This window comes from Mastomys coucha, unplaced genomic scaffold (genome assembly GCF_008632895.1).
Source record: "Mastomys coucha isolate ucsf_1 unplaced genomic scaffold, UCSF_Mcou_1 pScaffold17, whole genome shotgun sequence".
NCBI lineage: Eukaryota > Metazoa > Chordata > Mammalia > Rodentia > Muridae > Mastomys > Mastomys coucha.
Window position 1 is genome coordinate 21,327,628 of NW_022196899.1, and position 20,710 is coordinate 21,348,337.

The 20,710-nt window shown below is 45.1% G+C and overlaps 1 protein-coding gene across 2 annotated transcripts in view; it reads left to right on the forward strand.

Annotated features, from left to right (window-relative positions):
* Positions 1-20,710, forward strand: part of Pld1 (phospholipase D1) — a 208,772-nt gene that overhangs the window by 7,717 nt on the left and 180,345 nt on the right. For both annotated transcript variants that reach the window (XM_031376479.1, XM_031376480.1), the window contains exon 2: positions 6,246-6,395. The gene's annotated coding sequence lies outside the window, so the exon portion shown is untranslated. The remainder of the gene's footprint in view (positions 1-6,245; positions 6,396-20,710) is intronic.

Sequence of the window (20,710 nt, forward strand, 5' to 3'; positions counted from 1 at the left end):
TATATATATATATATATAATTTTATACATATAAATTTTTTTAGAGGCGAGAGGGATGTGTCAGAAACCCAGCCAGATACTATTATCCTGAGCAAGAAAAACTGCCTGTTAAGGCATTGATGATGGTAAATGTTTTATTAGTGTGTGCATGTGTGTGCGCATATATGTGTGTGTTTTCCTGCATGTGCATGCATGTGGAAGTCATGAAGCTTTGGAGAGTTGGTTATCTCCTTTTTTGGGTTGGGGGGGATGGATGATAGGTGGATCAAAGCACTGTTGTAGGAGCTCAGGGCTATGAGTTCAGTCCATTGACCATCTTGCCAGCCCAAAGATGGTAAATGTCATAATGTAGGCACAGGTAGCCAGTGTCACCAAGCCCAAAGCTGCCAGCATCCTGGCTGGGAAAGCTGACATGCAGGGCACATCTGGGTGACTTGTCAGGCACCACTGGGCTCTTGGCATCCTCACAAAAAGAAGCAATGGCTGTAAGCTCTGATAGCCAGTGGGTATGGAGTTGGATCTTAGGGACTCTCCAAACTCAGTTCATACATGCCTCAGTTTCCCCATCTTTTAGTGACGTTAAAATAGGAGCTATCTCATAACCTTCTCAGGAAGTGTAGAAAACAGCGTGTGGGCAGTGTTTAGGGCCTGGAACATAGACAGGACATTGGAAATGCTAGTTTCTCCTGGGTTATACACAGTAATCTGGCAGAAGACACACTCATGGAAAAAAAGCAGCAAGCCCAGTGGAGTTTGTGCTATAGTGGACTGTGGCCCTGTGATGTATGGGCTCAGCTGACATTAGCTGTGTGCTAGGAAGCTCTTGGTGAGAGTGGGATCCTATGAGACTCCCTCTTATGGCGGGAGTCAGAGAGAAGGTTCTAGCAGCAGAGCTGGCCACACTGAAGACAGGGAGCCACGTGTCTTTGATAATTGCAATTTTAGAGTTTGTGTGTTGACCTTAGCCTCGTGATTTGGGTTTTTTATTTTTGTTTTTTGAGAGAGAGACTGTTACCATGTTGCCCAGGCCGTCTTCAAACATGTGGCTCCCCTCTTACTTCTGCCTTTCAAGAGCAAGGATTTCATGTGTGTACCACCAAGCCCCACTTAATTTTTCTTCTTTCATAAAGATATCATAGCATTTAATTGAAGGATCAAAATTCACTGCTGTTTCCCAGTGTGTATACATACAGACAAATGTGTTTTCAAGATTAGAAAAAAAAAAAAAACAACAGTAAAATGTATTGTTGGTTAAGAGTGAGCTAGCTCATGGTATGTTGAAAAAAACCTCTCTTCACATTTTTAGCATTATCTTAAACAAGAGAAGAGTCCCCCGGCAATACTATACATTTTAGAAGTATGCTCTTTGCGTGTGGCTTATGTGTATGTGTACGCACTGGGGAAGGATGTTTGGTGTCCTATCATTCTCTGCCTTACTTTGAGACCAGGTCTCTCACTAAGCCTGAAGCCCATCAGTTTGGTTAGGCCAGCCGGCCAGAGAGCTTCTAAGACCTGCCTGGTTTTGTCCTCTAGAACTGCCTTTACAGGCATGAGTGCTTAAAGATTTACTTATTAACTTGTGATGTAATGTGTGTGTATAAGTTTATCCCCACGTGTGTGTGTGTGTGTGTGTGTGTTTGTGTGTGTTTGTTTACATCTGTGAGGGGGAGTAGAGGCTAGACCAGGGAGCTGATGTCCTTCTCATCCCCTGTCTCCCTGTTCCTTTGAAGCAGGGCCCCTCGCTGAAACTGGCACCTGTATTTTCTTACCGAGGCTGGAAGCCAGTAAGCTCTGGGGGAAACTCTGGCAGCTTACACCCCACCCCTCATCCCTGCAGTTGGTGTTACAGGAATGTGTGGGGTGCCTGACTTACTGTATGGAATCTGAACTCCGGTTCTGATTGGGCAGTAAAATGTTCTTAACCTGGGATCCCTCTCCCCAGGCCCCAGGCCTAGCTTCTTTAACATGGGTGCTAGGGATCTCAACGCAGGTCCTCATGCTTGAACTCTATATAGCTGAGGACGACCATGGATTTTTGATCCCTGTGCCTCCAAACCCTGGTTGATGCAGTGCTAGGGATGGTCCTCAGGCCTTCATTTGTGTTAGGCAATATCAGCTTTAGAGGCTTGTGGACAATACACACAGATCATGGATGGAAGTGTAGACTGGAAAGGACCTGAACCATAACCAACAGCTCTCTCACTGGACTTAAGACCTAGTCAACAAGAGGGAAACCATGCCTGGTACTGGAAACCCAGCTAACTACCCAGTGCCGATGAAGCCATGGAGAGCGTGACACACAAACCACAATTTCACTAAGCCAGTGTAATCCCTAAGAACCTATCAACTTACCCACAGATAAGCGTAGTCTTCATACCTCATCAAGGCAATTTCTCTTTGCAACAGACAGAGACCGCCACAGAAAACTACAACCAATCAGAATGCAGAGTTGTGGAGCCCAATCCCAACAGGTCCGTCTATAAAACAATTCCCGTATCGAAGACTCAGGGAACATTGTAGAAGAGGGGACAGAAAGATTCTAAGACCAGGGTATGTTCAGTGAGATTACGTCGCCAATCAAATGTCAGAAGCTTCACCCATAAACCTTTCCCCAACATCACTGCCTAAACATGACCTGTATAGCCGAAGACAGGAGAAAGTATGTGTAGCGGGGGAGCCCACGACACCTCAAAGAACTTCAGGCAACTGAAGGAAACAGAAGTGAGAGGTGTGGCTTTCTCCAGGAGAGGGGAAGCAACTGGTGTACAGTGTCAATGACCAGACCTGAAAAAGGACTTACAAGTAACACCACACAGACCCAGCAGGCTATATTTAGGAATACATATGTACATATGTACTCACATGCAATAGCAAGGAGCGGATCTGAAAGGGAACAGGAAGTATATGGGAGGGTTTGAGGCAGAAATGTTGTAGTTGAAAAAAAGAAAAGGAAAAAGACCCTGACTAGTCTTGTGTCCAAGCATCCACAGTGACTACTCTTTTCATCACCTAAGAATGCCTGTCACAAGTGATCTCTTCTATGAAATCCGATATATAAGGCAGCACAACACCGGCTGGGGTTGGTTTTATTTGGTTCTGGGGACAGGAGGATGGCAGTACTGGAGATTGAGCCCAGGGCTTCCTGGGTGGGAGACAAGCTCCATCAGGGAGCAAACCTGTTTGTGCTGTCCCCGGAACGGGTGAGGGCACCCATCTCGAGCAAGAAGGTAGATACACGAAGTTGGCATAAGAAAAGTTATACTTTATTATGCCGAGGGTCATCACCCAAGGCTCACACTCTAAATCCCTAACTACAGTCCTAACCCTAAATCCCCAAGGCTGCTCACCTGGGCTCACCTGGTCAGGCCCAGTCTCTAACGGAAGTCTCTGATTCAAGGGTCAGGATCCTAGGGGGAGACTCCCAGGGCAAGTCTCTCCAGATGTGCAGAGCAGAACATTGCTCTTGGTCTCCGCTTGTATAGTGTCCAGTGGGCATCATGGACTGTGGTTGTACTCGTTGGTTTTGTGTGTCCCCTTGACACAAGCTAGAGTCATCATAGGGGAAGGAGCCACAGTTGGGGAAATTGCCTCCATGAGATCCAGCTGTGAGGCATTTTTTTCAATTAGCGATTGATGGGGGAGGGCCCCGGCCCATTGTGGCTGATGCTCTGCCTGGGCTGGAGGCCCTGGGTTCTTTAAGAAAGCAGGCTGAGCAAGCCCTAAAGAGCAAACCAGGAAGGAGCACTCTTCCAAGGCCTCTGTGTCTGCTCCTGCCTCTGTGTCCTAGCGTTTGGGTTCCTGTCCCGAGTTCCTCCAAGGATGGAAGTGTAAGACAAATCAACCCTTTGCTCCCCAACTTGCTTTTCGGTCATGGTGTTCCATTGCAGTCGCAGCAATGGAAATCCTAATTAAGACGCCGGTTATCTTGAGTGAGGGCTGTCACTGAGTTCTGGTGATCAGGTGCAGCCTTGGGTCTAGTGGCAATCCTGACTAAGTCGAAAGGCGTGCTTTCCTATGCTCATTACAGGGCCTTCTTCACTCCTGCTCCCACCCTACTCCTGCCATCCTTCCCCTGGAGCACTGAATCCAGGGCAGACGCAAGAGTGTGGCTTTCCCCGTGTTACAGTTCAGACAAGAAGACGAGACACAAAGATGGCAAGGAAAAAAAAAAAACCACTGCCTTTGGTTTTCAATGGTTTTGATAGAACAAATAGTATTTATTTCCCTTTAAGATGACTTTTAAATATGATTTCTTCCTTAGGTCAACAAACCTAAATGAAAACAGAAACTACTCTTATATTTTGTGCCCGAATAGAATCCATATGATCATTTCACAAAGTAACTTGGCAATGTAACACAGGCAAGTATTTTGATTCAGGGAATATAAATGGAAATAATCCAAAGGAAATAAAAATGTATACGAGAACATATTTATTATAGTATCCTATAATAATGATTTCTTATGGTCTCATATGGGCCTTGAACTCACTGCAGCTGAGAGTGACTTTAAACTCAGGAGTCTCCTGCATCCTCCTTCCAAGAGCTGAGACTACAGACATGTCACTACATCTAATTTATAGTGACAGTTTTATAACTGACAGAATTGGTTCATCCTGAGAGCTGGCTTTTACATTCTCAGGTATTTGATGAACTAATTGTGAAAGTGTGCCATTATCTAAAAAGACAAGTCAAGATTTCCGAGGCTGACCTAACGGCTCAGAGGTTAAGAACCCTGGCTCCTCTCCTAGCCACCAGCGCCCCAGGGCAGCTCACAACTGTCTGTAACTCCAGTTCTAGAGGATCCAGTGCTCTCTTCTGGCCTCCATGGGCACTGCGTGCACACGATGCATGGAGATGCACGCAGGCAAACACCACACACATTAAAAAACAAAAAACAAAAAAAAAATCAAAATTTCTGAGATTTTAAATTTTCTAAATTAATTTGGACAACAAGGGCTAATATTTTTTAAAAACACCCCTTTTATTGGTTATTACACTCATTGCTCTCTTTCATTTGAAATTGTATGTGTTGTTTTTGTGTAGCAGGAGTGCTAGACATGTATTACATTTGTCTTCCCAAGCTGCATGTCCCGTAGTGATGTCATATGGGCACCTTGACATTAGCTACGGTAGAAAGATGTATACCGTGAAAACTGGCACGGACTATGGTAGGCTTCCCTTCCCCTCCCTCCAGCTTACCCCTCAATCCTATCATTTTTATTTTTGTAGAAATAGGATGCTTCTGACCTGTCCCCGCTCTGGGAGGAGCTCTTCTCCAACACAGCATTTCTAAGTCTTGGTAAAGAAATCACCGAGATTCCTCAAAGTCCTATGGCGCACCCATGGGGATTCTTGGGGGGGTGGGGAGGGCGCGGTGAATGGGACTCCAGCGAGTACTGCGTAAGTTTTCTTGAGACTTTGGCCATCACTCAGAACCTGCTTGAGCCTTCCTGAGGGTTCTTCCCAAGAAGGACCCTGTACCTGTGTGCCTTGCTCAGCATCAGCTGCTGGACCCTGGCCACCTTGCTGGATAGCCTTGGTTTTTAATGTTTACACATCAATCCTGGTCATGAGAAACTTAACAAGAAGCTGTTGTTTTGTGTATTGTCCTCTAACTAGTGCCAAGCCTTGCCCCTCAGACTTTCTTCTTTGGCACATACCTGTCTCCCTAAGGTACCAAGGAGTAGCTGGGGAGGGAGGAGGGCTGGGTTTACATTCCCTTCTGCCTGTGCTGGGCCGAAGCTGATTTTGACTTTGTGGCAGTGCAGCTCTGTATCCTCTCTAGGATGTCACTACGCAGTTCGCGATGTACTATATATAACCTTCCTCCTTTCCACTGGGATGGCCAGGAGTGTTCTTCGGTTTGTGCGCTGTGCCGACCGGGAAATCTCTCCCCCAGTTGTCTGTATGACTTGCCTTTTCATCTTCCACGACAATGACAAAATGGTGAAATGTTGTGTCCCTGGACGCTAAAAGCTGCCTACTGCCTTATCCCCGGTTAATCTGTCCATTGCCTCCCCTGATTTTTAGCCTTTTGCTTTGGCTCATTTCAACGCCAAGTCATTTCTACACAAGAACTTGGGCTCCATGAGAGCAGGTGTGTGTGCCTGCTACTTCGTAGGTGTTCATTAGGGACTTGGTAATTGACCCTGCCCGCATGTGATTAAATGTGTTCAACGTTGGTCTTAACCCTTGCTTCCCAAGCCACTTATCAGTTTCTCTCATTTTTCTTCTCTGCCTTCACAGATGCTCAGTGTGGAGAAACCACCACACATTAGAACAAGTGCTGCTGTCAATAAACAAGAAAGGAAACCTGAGACTTTCTCTGTGACTGTCGCCTTTCATTGGCCAAAGACTCACAAGGATTTGATTCAGTCGCATCTGTTTGTCCCGTGGGTGAGTCATCTGTGTCAGAATGGATTGAGCAAACTGAAAGCAGTGTGAAGTAAATGTGACAGATTTGGGTACTTTCCCTCTTTTTTTGTATTCTAATAGTGTTATTTTGTTGTTGTTGTTGTTGTTGTTGTTGGGATGCTTCAGGCCAGAAAGCCATCTCTCACTTTATGAACTACCAGGAGGCTAGAAATATGTGTGTCCTGACTCGCCCTCAATGAAAGAAATAGGATAGGGTTGTCTAACAATGAGGTCATTTCTGCAGATCTGTTGCTAGCAAGGTTGATAGGTTACAATGAAAGCCTTCATCCTATATTCAGAGGGGTCCCTGCTCATGCTGGCATTGGGGACTCTGCCAAACACAGTGTTTGGTGCCAAGAGTGCCCATTGGATGGTACCGAGTCTAAGGCAGTCTAGAACTTGCATGTGTGTCTAACCTCTGGCCCTTGGGCTGCATGTGGCTGAGAATGGCTCTGCATTCAGCCCAACACAAATTGTGTGAAATGACTTGAAACAGGAAAGGTTTTTCTAACTGGTTGGGACAGTTCTTGGTAGTGGAGTCTGACGCTGTTGATGTTGTGACAGTGCTGTGACAGTCGAGGGCCCAACACACCCGCACGCATACATTGGAAGCCAGGACTGAATTGTGTAGATCTTCGGAAGTAGGTTGGCATTTTGTTTGACCTGACAGTAACATTGTTGCTTTCAAACAATATTATGGTGTCAATATTTATTTTCCCCTAAAACTGATGTGTTGAAATCCCTACCCTCAGGGCTAGGGTGATATGAACTGGTGGCATCTTTGGGAGGTGATGGCTCTCCTCAGAGTGGGATTATTTACGGGCGGTGGTGGCGCACACCTTTAATCCCAGCACTTGGGAGGCAGAGGCAGGCGGATTTCTGAGTTCCAGGCCCGCCTGGTCTACAGACTTGAGTTCCAGGACAGCCAGGGCTACACAGAGAAACCCTGTCTCGAAAAAACAAAAAACAAACAAACAAAAAAAGAGAGTGGGATTATTGCCTATTCCAAGTTACAGTAAAGTGAGACCTCATCATACACACAATAATACTATGTAAATTATTTTTAAATACAATTTTATATACATTAAAAATTGTGTTTGCTTTAGAATTACAGACAAGCCATGGAGGTGGTAGAGAATGTCCCCCAAAAGAACATAGGAGGTATATGAACCTTTTGACTTCTCTGGATACATGGTTGAAGAATTGTATTAGCCACACATTGTCCGGACCCTCTGTTACTAAAGCTGTACTTTGGTACATGGTACATGTTTCGATAAATATTTAAAAAAGAGCCATCACGTTCCTGCATTACGCCCTGCTACTCTCTGACCTGGCGGTCTGGCCAGTCACGTGCTGGTGGGAAATGGCCAACCTGTTTTATCTCATGGAGATTCTGACTCAGTGCTCCCAAATCTCTCCACCTAGCTCACTAAGTTCCTACAGGCAGGTTGCTACCACGACAGCCTTGTGCTTCAAATCCCCCATGGCCTTTGTGGTGGACCTCAGGCAAACTCACACTTTGCCACCCAACCCGTACCTTTCTCTCTTGAACCCAGATAAGCGGCCGCGTAAAGGAAGATACAACACAAACTTAGTTCAGAAATGATAGTAAGTCAATTGCTGGGAGCGGCAACTAAAATCCTAATCTTGTAAGCCTTATTAAATTTAAATCCTCCGGTGGCGAATCCTGATGGATCCGCCATTGAAACGGGGAGACACTCATAGCTACATCTTGTCCTCACGCTATCCCCATCCAAAGGACCTAACTCTCTCCTGCTTCCTCTCTTCCTCTGTTCAACCTGGAAGTCCCTCCTACTTGCCCAGTGATTGGCTCCTCTATTCATTAGGGGATTGGTTCAGAAGAAGTCACCTGAGTACAGTGACTGCTCCTCGTCTGCAGCCCCTCCCAGGAGAGTGGAATTAGCATCAACATACAAACAGCACCAGGTCCATCCGCTTGTATCTCATTACAAGCTAAAGCTCATGCTGTATTATTAGGTTCATTATTTGCTCCTAATTGGGTTTTGCTACACTTGTATCTTAACGAGGATGCCACCTCACAGTTTGTAATGTAGTACAACCTTCTCTTGTGCCTGGAGCTCTCCTGTTCTCTGACTTCCCTTGGTTCTGATGACTTTGGCAGTTTAGAAGAGTCTTAGACAAGGTGTCTGGCTGAATGTCCATCGTTTGGGTTTCTTGATGATTTCTTATGAACAGCCTGGGATTATGGGTTTGGGGAAGGAAACCACAGAGGTGAAGTGCCATTCCCTTGACTCATAACAAGAGGCACATGGGCAGACTGACTTATGAGGGCTATTGCCTCGATTGTCTGCCTGAAGAAGGGTCTGCAGCTCTTTCTGTTGTACCATTTTTTCCTGCCATGTCCAGTCTACACAGCTTGTGAGAGCAGTCACATTTGGGGCAAAGAGTTATTGGACTCTGGACTCTTCTTAGTAAGGTGAGTAGCTACTGGAATTTAGAATTTTGTGCATAAGAGATTTGTCTCTTGAAGTCACTTATTTATTGATTCAATTATTTAAGTGGTATGAACTAATGCTATTTATCTCATGCTTTGGGATCCTCTCTAGGACTATTTTATCTAGTTATCTTGTACTGTTAAACAATTTTATTTGAATTCTTCGTGTGTGTGTGTGTGTGTGTGTGTGTGTGTGTGTGTGTGTGTGTTAGGGTGAAATTCAGGCAGGCAAGATTTCTACTAGTAAGCAATATCACCAACTCCTGCTAAAATTCTTTCCTGCTTCTTTCTTTTTTCTTTTGTTTTTAAAAGATTTATTTTTTTACTTCATTTATATGAGTTCACTGTTGTTGTCTTCAGACACACCAAAAGAGGGCATCAGATGCTATTACAGATGGTTGTGAGCTACCATGTGGTTGCTGGGAATTGAACTCAGGACCTCTGGAAGAACAGTCAATGCTTTTAACTGCTGAGCCATCTCTCCAACCCCCAAGTTATTTCTTAATATTATTGATGACTTCTTCCTAGGTCCAAGGACTCAGGGAGTGTGTGAGTCTTCTGAAAGCAAGATGGCCATGTGTTTGGTGAGCAGGAATACCTAGCCATGATTATTTTTGTTATCTTTATTATCATTAATTATTGCATGGTCTTATGAGCCTCAGGATGGCCTTGAACTTATATATTGTGAATAATGACCTTGAACTTCTGATCTTCCTGCCTTTAGCTCCTCAGTGCTAGCACTACAGGGGTACTATCTTCACACCTGGTTTGTGTGGATTGGAGATTGAACTCAAAGCTTTGTGTATTCTCGGCAAGCACTCTATCAACTGAGCTTCATCCTGTCTTCTAGAAGTAATGAACATTATCTTATTTCTTTGTCATAGCACATAAGCCAAAGTGGTCCAGGAGGAGGTCAGAAGTTGTATTTATAATACCAGAGTTTTGTTTTTTTTTTAAGGCTTATTTATTATTATGAATAAGTACACTGTAGCTGTCTTCAGACGCACCAGAAGAGGGCTTCGGATCTCATTACGGGTAGTTGTGAGCCACCATGTGGTTGCTGGGATTTGAACTCTGGACCTTCTGGGAGAGCAGTCAGTGCTCTTATCCGCTGAGCCATCTTGCCAGCCCCAGAAGTTGTATTTAAATGTCTGGGTTTCATCTGGTCTGTGGTCCCTGTGGCTACAGCTCTCAGAGTTGATAGGGCACAAGACGGCATCAACACTCCAGTAAGGCCTGTAGCTAACCCAGCTCTTCAGGCCCTGACCTGGCTCTTGAGCCCCTCAGACACTCTGGATCTTCTTCCCCTCGGAGGACAGGCCTGGAGTTGTGCCCCTGACAGACGCTGATGGTAAAAATTCAGCCCATTGCTTAGTGGCACAGGTCTGGGTGGAGAGTTACTTTAGCAGACATTTAAAGGACTTTGATACCTGGGCACTGGGTCATTATTTATCTCCATATGATCTTCTACAGCATTTGGATCTGTTTACTTTGTTTCTGTCCAACTCCATTTCCTACCATTCTGATTATGTAAGGGGCTAGTGTTGCTTGTGTTATCTTGATTTGGTGGCCAGAGAGTGTCTTCCTTAGTTTTAAAAGTCTCCTTCAGGAATCAGTGATGTTTATATTTATCTGTTGTCTGACAAATGAGTCATGGAAAATGACGGCCTTCTGACACATTTGAGGAAGGATGGCAATTAAGAAGGAATAAGCTTCTCAAATAGTTTAACAATGGAAGGAAGATGAATAAATTTATCCAGATTCAGTCCACTTTACATAAGAGACCCAGAATAAACGAGAAGTTTAAAAATGTTATTCATGGTGGTGTATGGCAGCACCTTTCCCAGTAGTAAGATACTGGCATATACTGGTTACTTTTTTTTTTTTTTTCAAGACAGGGTTTCTCTGTGTAGCCCTGGCTGTCCTGGAGCTCACTCTGTAGACCAAGCTGGTCTTGAACTCAGAAATCTGCCTGCCTCTCTGGTTACCTTTCTTGTTGGTGGGACGGAATGTCTGACAAAGCAACTTAAGGAAGGAGGGGTTTAATTTAGTTTGAGGATACAGGCTGGCCTTGAGGGGAGGTGTCACTGTGGCCACTGGGCTTATTCCGTCCACAGCAAGGAGGCACAGCATGAGAGACACTAGGGCTCAGCCTACTTTCTCCTTTTTCATATAGCTTGGGACCCCAGCCAATGGGCTGATGCCACCCCTATTAGAGAGGAGCTTCCCTAGGGAATTCACAAAATCCAGGCATGCCCAGAGGCCTTTGTCCTGCCTGATTATACAGATCCTGTCAAGTCTATCATCAATATTAACCATCACTTTGGTCAAAGCTGGCTAAAAATATACATTCAAATGAAAGATATAGGATCATGGAGATGGCCCGGCAGGTAAAGGCACCTGCCACCAAGACTAGTCACCTCACTTTGGTCCCCAGAACCTGCATGGTGGAAGAACAAAACTGACTTCTGCTGGGCAGTGGTGGCGCACACCTTTAATCCCAGCACTTGGGAGGCAGAGGCAGGTGGATTTCTGAGTTCGAGGCCAGCCTAGTCTACAGAGTGAGTTCCAGGACAGCCAGGACTACACAGAGAAACCCTGTCTTGAAAACAAAAACAAAAACAAAAACAAAAACAACCCCCCCCCCGACTTCTGAAAAGTGTATGTTGACCTCCACATATATGACATGCCATGGTCCCCACACAGGAACTAGCTAGATAAAGAAATGCAATTTTAAAACATTTAAAAAAGATATCCATACTGTATGTACCCAAATTTAAGAAATTATGTGAATTGGTGTTTTGCCTGCATGTACATCTGTGTACCGTGTGCCTATATATCAAGCCTGATGCCTGCAGAGGCCAGAAGAGGGTATTGGATCCCTTGGAAATGTAATTACAGACAGTTGTGAGCCTCTGGGTGGGTAATGGGACTCGAACTGGGGTCTTTTGGAAGCGCGCCAAGTGTACCTGTTGAATCACCTCTTTAGCTTCTGTATTTACATTCTGGGTCAGGAAAGGCAGTTAGTTCCTGTAATAGCAGCACTGCAGAGGAGGGCGCTGGGGCATTAAGAGTTCAAGGCCAACCTCAATTACTACTATGAAGCATAATATCCTATCTCAAGAAATCAGATATAGGGCCAGTAGATAGCTCCATGGTTAATGGTATTTGCTTTTCACAAGCTTGGGGACTTGAGTTCAACCCTTGGATCTGACTGTAGTAGGAAATCAGCAGCTCTCAGGGGTATGGGGGTGGGGTTGTGCTCCCACCATCCCCAAACCGCCACCATAGTATTCTCTCTCTCTCTCTCTCTCTCTCTCTCTCTCCCTACCCTGTTGATATACAGCAACAACAATTACAATAATGATAAATATAAAAATAAAAAGACAACCAGAGTTTGTCTCTAAAATCCTTCTAGGAACATCATTTACTTTAAAAAATTTTTTTTTATAGTGAATGCTTTGAGAAGTCTAAAGATTAAGAATAATCAGTGGCCAATTATTCTTCAATTCTTGCAGTGTCTCCATTCAGACAAGAAGGGCATCTCTCATAAGCCTATTGGCCAAATCAGGTAGTTCATCCTTTGGGAGTCACAAGTGGTCAATGACCATCTTTAGTAAGTGTACAGTATGTCACTCTCTAGTTCAGTCTATGCATATATTCAGTTGGTCCTAAATTAGTACTAGAAATTACAGCCTGGTATGGTGGTGTACACCCTTAGTTTCTGCACTCAGGAGGCAGATGCTGGCAGAGCTCTTTGAGTTTGAGTTCAGCCTGGTCTACAGATGGAGTTCTAGGACAGCCAGAGATACATAGTGAGACCCTGTCTAAAACAACCAACCAACAAACAAAACTGTGGGCAAGGTGGAGAATAATGCTGGTTTGTAGCTGGGATAATTAGATTTCTAGCTTTAGGTTTGCAGCTAAATTAGTGTGACCCCCAGCTCATCTGGAAACTCAGCTAGCGCTGTTGTGATTCACCCTTGCCTCTGGGATGAATTACTCATGGTTCCAGAGTATCTGGGCAGAGAACCTGGATTTTGAACAAGTACCCATATCCTGCTGCAGCTGCAGTTCTGGGGCCTACAACATGAGAGTCACTGATAAGAGGCTAAGCCGACACAACAATAACCATGATTCAAAGATTAAATGCTGCCACTTAAGTACTGCAGGCATGCAGGGGAGCGGGGTATGGGGAAGTGGGCTTGAAGATAAGCAGATATTGCATAGCTAGCAGCTTTGACGGAAGAGAGAGCTGTCAACTAGGCCTCAAAGGCAGACATTTTTAGGGGATGACAGCTCTTTCAGAAAGGAGGCGTTAGGAATACTCATGGAAGAGGGAGGATCTACAACATCGGGGGTACAGGTTTGCTTCAGTGGAGGGAACCACTAGGCACAGATAAAGTTGAGAATGGAGGAACAGGGGTTAAAACAAAAATCAAGTGTATGTGCGTGTGTACACATGTGCACATCTCATGTGTTCAGGTGCCAGAAGACTGTACCAGATCACCCGGAGCTGTAGTTACAGGTTATTGTGAGTTGCTGGACCTGGATCTGCAGAACTGAACTTAGGTCCTCTGCAAGAGCAGCAGATGCTCTGATCTGCTGAGCTGCCTGTCCCTCCAGTCCTGACAGCTGGAAGTTTATGCTAAGGTGTTCTGGGTTCTGGACTCCGTGAGCAAGCGTAACCATGCCTGTCCTTTGGACAGCCCCAGCGTTATGCCAGTTGGCTTGGTAAGAAAGAGATTTCAGAAGAGCAGTTAAAAAGTATTGAGACGGTGAAACCCAGATGTAGGATGTGCCGAAGAAGAGCCCAAGGTGGCAAGTACGAAGTCCTCTGGTGCACCTTCGGCAAATGTGGTGACCGGTTTCTTTCTGGAGGTGACAGCGAGGGAAGGGTCAAAGGAGACAAAAGACTAATCAGAATGCCTTCTGTTCAAAAAACAGTTCTATAGTTGCTACCAAAGTAATCTATAACTGTAGTGTTATCCTGGGCTCCTGGGGCTCTGTGTTCAATTTTCAGGAATGAGTAAGATTTAGATGCAGCGATGGCTTAACGTTATACAAAATGGGTTATATTTACCCCAAAGATGATAAAACACACAGAGTTTCCTGCTGCATTATGATTTTACATCCTGTCAATCCCTCTTTTCCTGAGGACACTTTTGTCTATTTGTCCATGTGAAGGCATTGTGCACTGCCGCGCGCCTCCCCACTGTCAGTGAGTTGAACTTGGTGGCCCTGCTGGGAACGTGTCCACGTGGAAATTGAAAAACACTGCGAGTCTTGGTTGGTTTCTGTTGTTAGTCCTAAGGAGGTGATGACTATAATGTTGATGGGATGTGTGGTTCTTGTAGTTGTCACACTGTGACTAAACAAATCGAGGGGGTGTTCCTCTAGCAAACTCTCTGGTTCATAAGCAAGATGCGTAGTGAACAAGGGGAGTTCAGGAATGTGCCTGGCTTCATGGGTCCACTATCACACTGAAAAGGAAACATGGCAACCTTCTTTTGTCATAGTTTGGCTATGGGTAAAGGAGTTTGGCAGAACCTCACAGGACCCATTAGAATCAGTCACTTCATGAGCTTTAGAATGAAGACTATTTTATATTTTATTATTCAGAAATTTTATGCTATGTTTCTTTTAGCTGAGCATCTTTACAGTAGATATTTGTATATAGGTACACATAAATACTTAAGTTTCTTGGAAAGTTGATTACTAGCAATTGATCATTATATAACTCTTGTTTATTTAAGACTGTTTAAAACTCTCTGTGGAAGACTAGGAATATAGCTCTGTTGGTAGAACATGTGCGTAGCACACACAAAGCCATGGATTCTGTCCCTAGCACTGTATAAACCAGGTGTCGTGGCACACTCCTGTAACCCTAGCATTTGGGAAGTAGTGGCAAGAACATCAGATATTTAAGGTACCAGCTTGGGCTAGATGATGAGTTCAAAGCCAACCTGGGCTACATGAGACACCGTCTCAAAAACAAAACAAGCCGGGCAGTGGTGGTGCACACCTTTAATCCTAGCACTTGGGAGGCAGAGGTAGGCAGATTTCTAAGTTCGAGGCCAGCCTGGTTTACGGAGTGAATTCCAGGACAGCCAGGGCTACACAGAGAAACCCTGTCTCAAAAAACCAAACCAAACCAAACCAAACCAAACCAAACCAACAAAATAACCAACTTCCCCCAAACACATCAAAGTAGCTTTCCTTTGTGTGTGCCTTCAAATCCTCTTAAATTCCCCCTTGGTCCCCACCCTTGCTAGTAGCCAATTCTATGAAGATGCCTAGCAGTCACATACAGTGCTACTGATGTGTCACTATAGGACTCCCCTCCACACTTGGAAATGGGGCCACCTTTAACCAAGGGGAGAGCATAGCTGCTCCCTTTCCTTCTCTAGGAGAGCTGCTCTGAGAGGCATTCTAGAGAGCTTCCCAGAAGTTCTCAGGGTTCCAGCAGCTGCCTCCAGTCTCAGCCATCTCCACACAACTTCTTCTGTGGACTGGGCCTCCCTCCATCCTTGGCCTTTATTCCGTCTTTTGGTGGTATCTGCCATCAGTGACAGTTTGCACATGCTATAGTGCCTTTCGACTTGGGATTCTTTTAATGTTACTATTATTGCTATTATTATAAATTCATTTTCATTTTATAAGTGTAAGTGTTTAGTGCATGGATATATGTGTATCACATGCCCCCAGAGGGCGGAAGAAGGCGTTGAATCTCCTAGAACTGGATTTACAGGCAGTTGTGAGCTGGCTGACACTGGTGCGGGGAACTAGACTCTGAGAGCAGGACTGTCTATAATTGGTAAGCTGCCTCTCCAGTCCTGCTTTGAAGAATTCCAGTTCTTAAGAGTGTTTGGGAAATTATAGGATTCTGTCATTTTCCACAACCTCTGGTGTTACACAAGAGGAAATTGAAGTTCAAAGTGAAAAGGCCTGGTCCAAGGTTTTCAACAGTGACTTAAGGCAGAGCTGAGCCCCATTCTGCTTTCTATGAGCATCTGTTTCTGACTCCTGCCTGCTTTGTCTACAAATCTCTCCACTCCGGTCCTGAGACTGTTGAACTAAATGTCCCTTGTCCCTCCCAAGACAAGTAGCAGCCATTTCAACTGTACTCTTACTGCCGGAGATGCGTCGTTGCTCTCTGAAGACCGGATAATACCTTATTTGTACTCAACAGTTGAGTCTGATTCCTCAAACATTTGCTGATGCTGCATTTTTGTCTGTCAACTTTGTCTTGAGGCCAGCTCTCACTCTCTATGGAGTCCTGGATCTCCCTGTGTAGACCAGGGTTCTCAAAATTCAAAGAGATCATCATGCCTTTGCTTCGTGAGTGCTGGAAATAAAGGTATGTGCTGCCACACCCAGGTATTTTTTGAGACAGGGTTTCTCTGTGCACTTCTGTCTATTTTGGAACTCACTCTGTAGACTTTAATCTGGCCTTCAACTCCGTGGTCCTCCAGCCTTTATCTCTTGAGTGCTCACTGACAAGATTTTACAAGTATTTTTTTTAACTAGTGCAGTGGAGGACAAATTGAGAAAGAGCTGTTCCTTATTCAGAAAGAGTTTGTAGGTACTGGGGCTTTAATTCAGTGGTTAGAGCTTGGTTCAAACCCAGCGCTACGACTGCCACCAAAATCAGAACTCAGTGGGAAGAGCAAGCGGTCTATGCATGTGTATATCATACATCATATGATTGGGATGTGAGAGCAGAAAGAGATTATGAAATACCCTAGTCATGTGGAAAATATGCATGGCGCAGTTGCTAAACAGTGCTCACATTTGCAGTATGCAGAATGAGAAGAACAAATCAACATATTAAAGAAATGACCCCCTGATTGCTACAGCTTCCATTTCAACACCACGGCGAAATTCTTACAGCCAGATCTTATGAGTTGTCTCATATTCAGAAGGCCCAAAGGGACCCAACTCTCTTTAGCTAATGACACTTCAGATATCTCCAGCCAGGCATTCTGACTGGCACAGGCCTATGATTCTGGCACTTGGGAGATGCAGGCAGGAGCTCAAGGTCACCTCCGTTTGGGGTTTTGCTGAACTCCCGCATCCATAGCCAATGTGACATTTACAACTGGTGAAAGCATGTCTCCCTGTTTCTTTTTCAGCATAAGGATGAAACAAATGTGGAGCCAGGCAAAGCTCTGAACCCACTGGTTCATTAAGCACCTTGCTTATGAGTCAGAGAGTTTGCTAGGAGGATCCCCCCCCCCCCAGTTGTTCATTCACAGTGTGACAATGGCGAGCACCGCATATCCATCCCATCATTTTGTCAGGACTAACAGCAAAAACCAGCTGTGATGTACAGTGTTTTTCAGTTTCTGCGTGGATAAGCTCAGCTGATGGGACCGTAGGGAGATACAGCAGCATAGCACGTAGCATTTCCACGCTGATGAAAATTTCCTGGAGAAGAGAGGAATTGAGATGTAAAACCATAAACTGCAGGCGATTTTGAGTATTCTATTGCCCTAGTTACTTGAACTTGAGCTTCCTGCCTCTCACCTCTAGCCTCTGGGATTTCAGGCACGTGCCTCTGTATTCCTCTTGAACCTTAATTTGTCCTTGAGATATGTCTCATTGCACAGCCCAGTCTGGTCTCAAGTTTGTTATCCTGCCTTAGCTCCCCAAGTAGCTGTGACTGGCACCAGAATGCTCCCACACTGAGCCTTTAATAGCCGTTGCCTCTGTGTATCCTTGGTGATGTCTTGGTGCCGTCCATTTTAGATGGTTTTAGAGCGCCATCCCATTCACAGTTTTTCGCTTTGTTCCCTGGTTGGCGACCAGCCTGACCTGTAGCTGGTCAGATGTCAGCACTTATAGTCTCAGGTGTACGTGTATAGGTGAGCAGACACTAGAATGATGCTGGCGTCCTGTATACACTCTGCAGCACGTTCGTAGTTCCTTAAGTTGACAGAAGCTTGGAGGTGCTCCATTTGTTTTTCTGTGACTCACACCAACGGGTGAGAGGCAGCCATTCCTAATTCTTCCTACGTCCTTAGGAACACAAAGCCTCTCACTTTCCCATAGGCTTATGGGGGCTCTGGGTTTGAGGTTTCCTCTCCAGGCGCAGACTGATGACCAGAGTCCCAGATCCATTCTTGCTCCTATAAGTTTGTTTTGGGTTGTCCTAACCTCACTATACTTCATAGATGAAATATAGGAGAGGGGATAAAAATGAAGGGCATGGCCCCTGATTGCATGGTGGGGCCAGTGGCTCAAATTAGAACACAACTCAGGCTTTACGCATAGGCTAAGGGAGAGGACTACTTTGAGATTCAAGGCCGTATTCGACTTGAACTTGATGAAATAGATGTGTGTGGGAATTTAGAGGGTCCTGAGTATCCAGGAAAGAGAACAGAGGGATGGTGGGGTTGGAAGAGGGAAGCTTTGTGTAAGTTTACAAATGTCTCCTAGACTCCCCTCGCCGTGGGAATGACAAGAGACCTAAAGGAGATAGAAGAACCCTAAGCAACATCAGAGTTTAAGGGAGGGTGTTGGCAGAGAAGGCCTGAACTCACCAGCCTGGACCCCCGCTGAGGGGAGCTGTGAAAGGGAGGAAGCCACACAAACAAAGAGCCTGGGCCCAGCATTGTGAACCAGGCTGGGAACAGGCAGACCCATTGTGCTCCAGAACAGTTTCCCAAGTTCATCTATTCAGAGCTGGGATCACAATCTATGAACCCTTCCCTCTGCCTCTGAGGAGAGGTCGGATTTGCTGCAATATGGCAACGGCCTGTGGACAAGAAGACATTTGACACCTCTGTCCCTTGTCCTTGTCCCTGCTTTGATCTGGCCTTTTATAGTCAGCCTCGGGAACAGATGTGTCTATATGAACTGCAGGCCTGAGAAATGGCACTGCTTCCCTGTTTGATGTCTCTTCAGGTCTCCTCTGGATGAGCCACTGCGCTTCACCCTCAGTCACCGGCCTGATGTTTTCCCTGTCACCTGCCTCCTGCCTGGCAGGTCAGGCAGGCTCTTCACTGTAATTTAGTGAGATGCTGCTACATCTCATGCTGGCCCAGAGTGTGTCAGTCACTCCTGGTGGTTATGTTACCAGACAGCTAAAGAGATTGCTGAGCTGCCTGACAGATTTCTCAGTGGCCACATGGTTGGGTTGGCATTCAGTGAGAAGCACACAGGCAAGCCTTGAGACTCAGATGATAAGGGTGTCCCATCCTTTGGCGTATCGAGTCACCAAACCTGATGACTTGAGTTTAGTTCTTGGAACCTATGTGCTAGGAGGGGAGAACTGACTCTCATGAGGTGTTCTCTAGCCTCCATGCTCATTCTGTCACACACACCACACACACACATACTTATACTCACACACACATACTCACATACACACATACTCACACACATACACGTACTCACACACATACACACACTCATACACATACTCACACACATACATACTCACACACACATATACACACACTCAAACACACACACACACACACACATACACACACTCATACACATACTCATACACATACATACTCAAACACACATATACACACACTCAAACACACACACATACACACACATGTACTTACACTCACACACACATACTCACATACAGACATACTCACACACACACACATACTCACACACACATACACACACTCACACACACATACTCACATACAGACATACTCACACACACACATATACTCACACACACATACACACACTCACACACACATACTCACACACACTCTCACAAACACACTCTCACACACACACATACATACTCACACACTCACACACACTCACACATACACATAAACACACACACATACTCACATACATACTCACACATACTCATACACACACATATACATACACACACACTCACACACACATACACACACATACACTTACACACACATACACATACTCATACACATATACTCACACACACATACTCATACACACATACTCACACACACATACACACACACTCTCTCACAAACACGTTCTCACACACACACATACATACTCACACACTCACACACACTCACACATACACATAAACACACACACATACTCACATACATACTCACACATACTCATACACACACATATACATACACACACACTCACACACACATACACACACATACACTTACACACACATACACACATACACACATACGTACAGACAGATACACTTACACACACACACACACACAGAATAACTAAATTTAATAGCATGCCTTGGACATATGGGAAGGTGCTGGTTTAGGAAATAAGATGAGCATTAATATAACATGAAAAAGACAGAACCTTATCTGGAGATATAGCAGAGTAAATTTCTACAGCACAGATCTGTTCAATGAGTGAGTTTGGATATAACCACAGGCTTGAGTATGAAATTCCACTCCATGGGAATTACAGTTTGTGGCTTTGTAAAGGCATTTATTGCAGACAGTAAAAACTTTTCTCATATTCTCTTGCCAAAGCCTAGAAGCATGGAAAAATAAAGATGGGCTTTTGTTGCGGCTCTGTGTCTACGCTTATCCCCTTAAACATTTAGCATGTCCCCTGTGCACGTCAGTGAAGGTTAGCATGGCTGCTCCTGATACCACAGCAACCTAAATACAGAAGCTTAGTACTAAAAAAGACGATGGGAAAGGGAGACAAAGGCACTCAGAAGGTGTGCTTCATGGAGGCAGAGGTAGAGGCAGAGAGAGATGCAGAGAGAGAGAGAGAGGCAGAGAGGCAGAGACAGAGAGAGAGAGAGGCAGAGAGAGAGAGAGAGGCAGAGAGGCAGAGACAGAGAGAGAGAGAG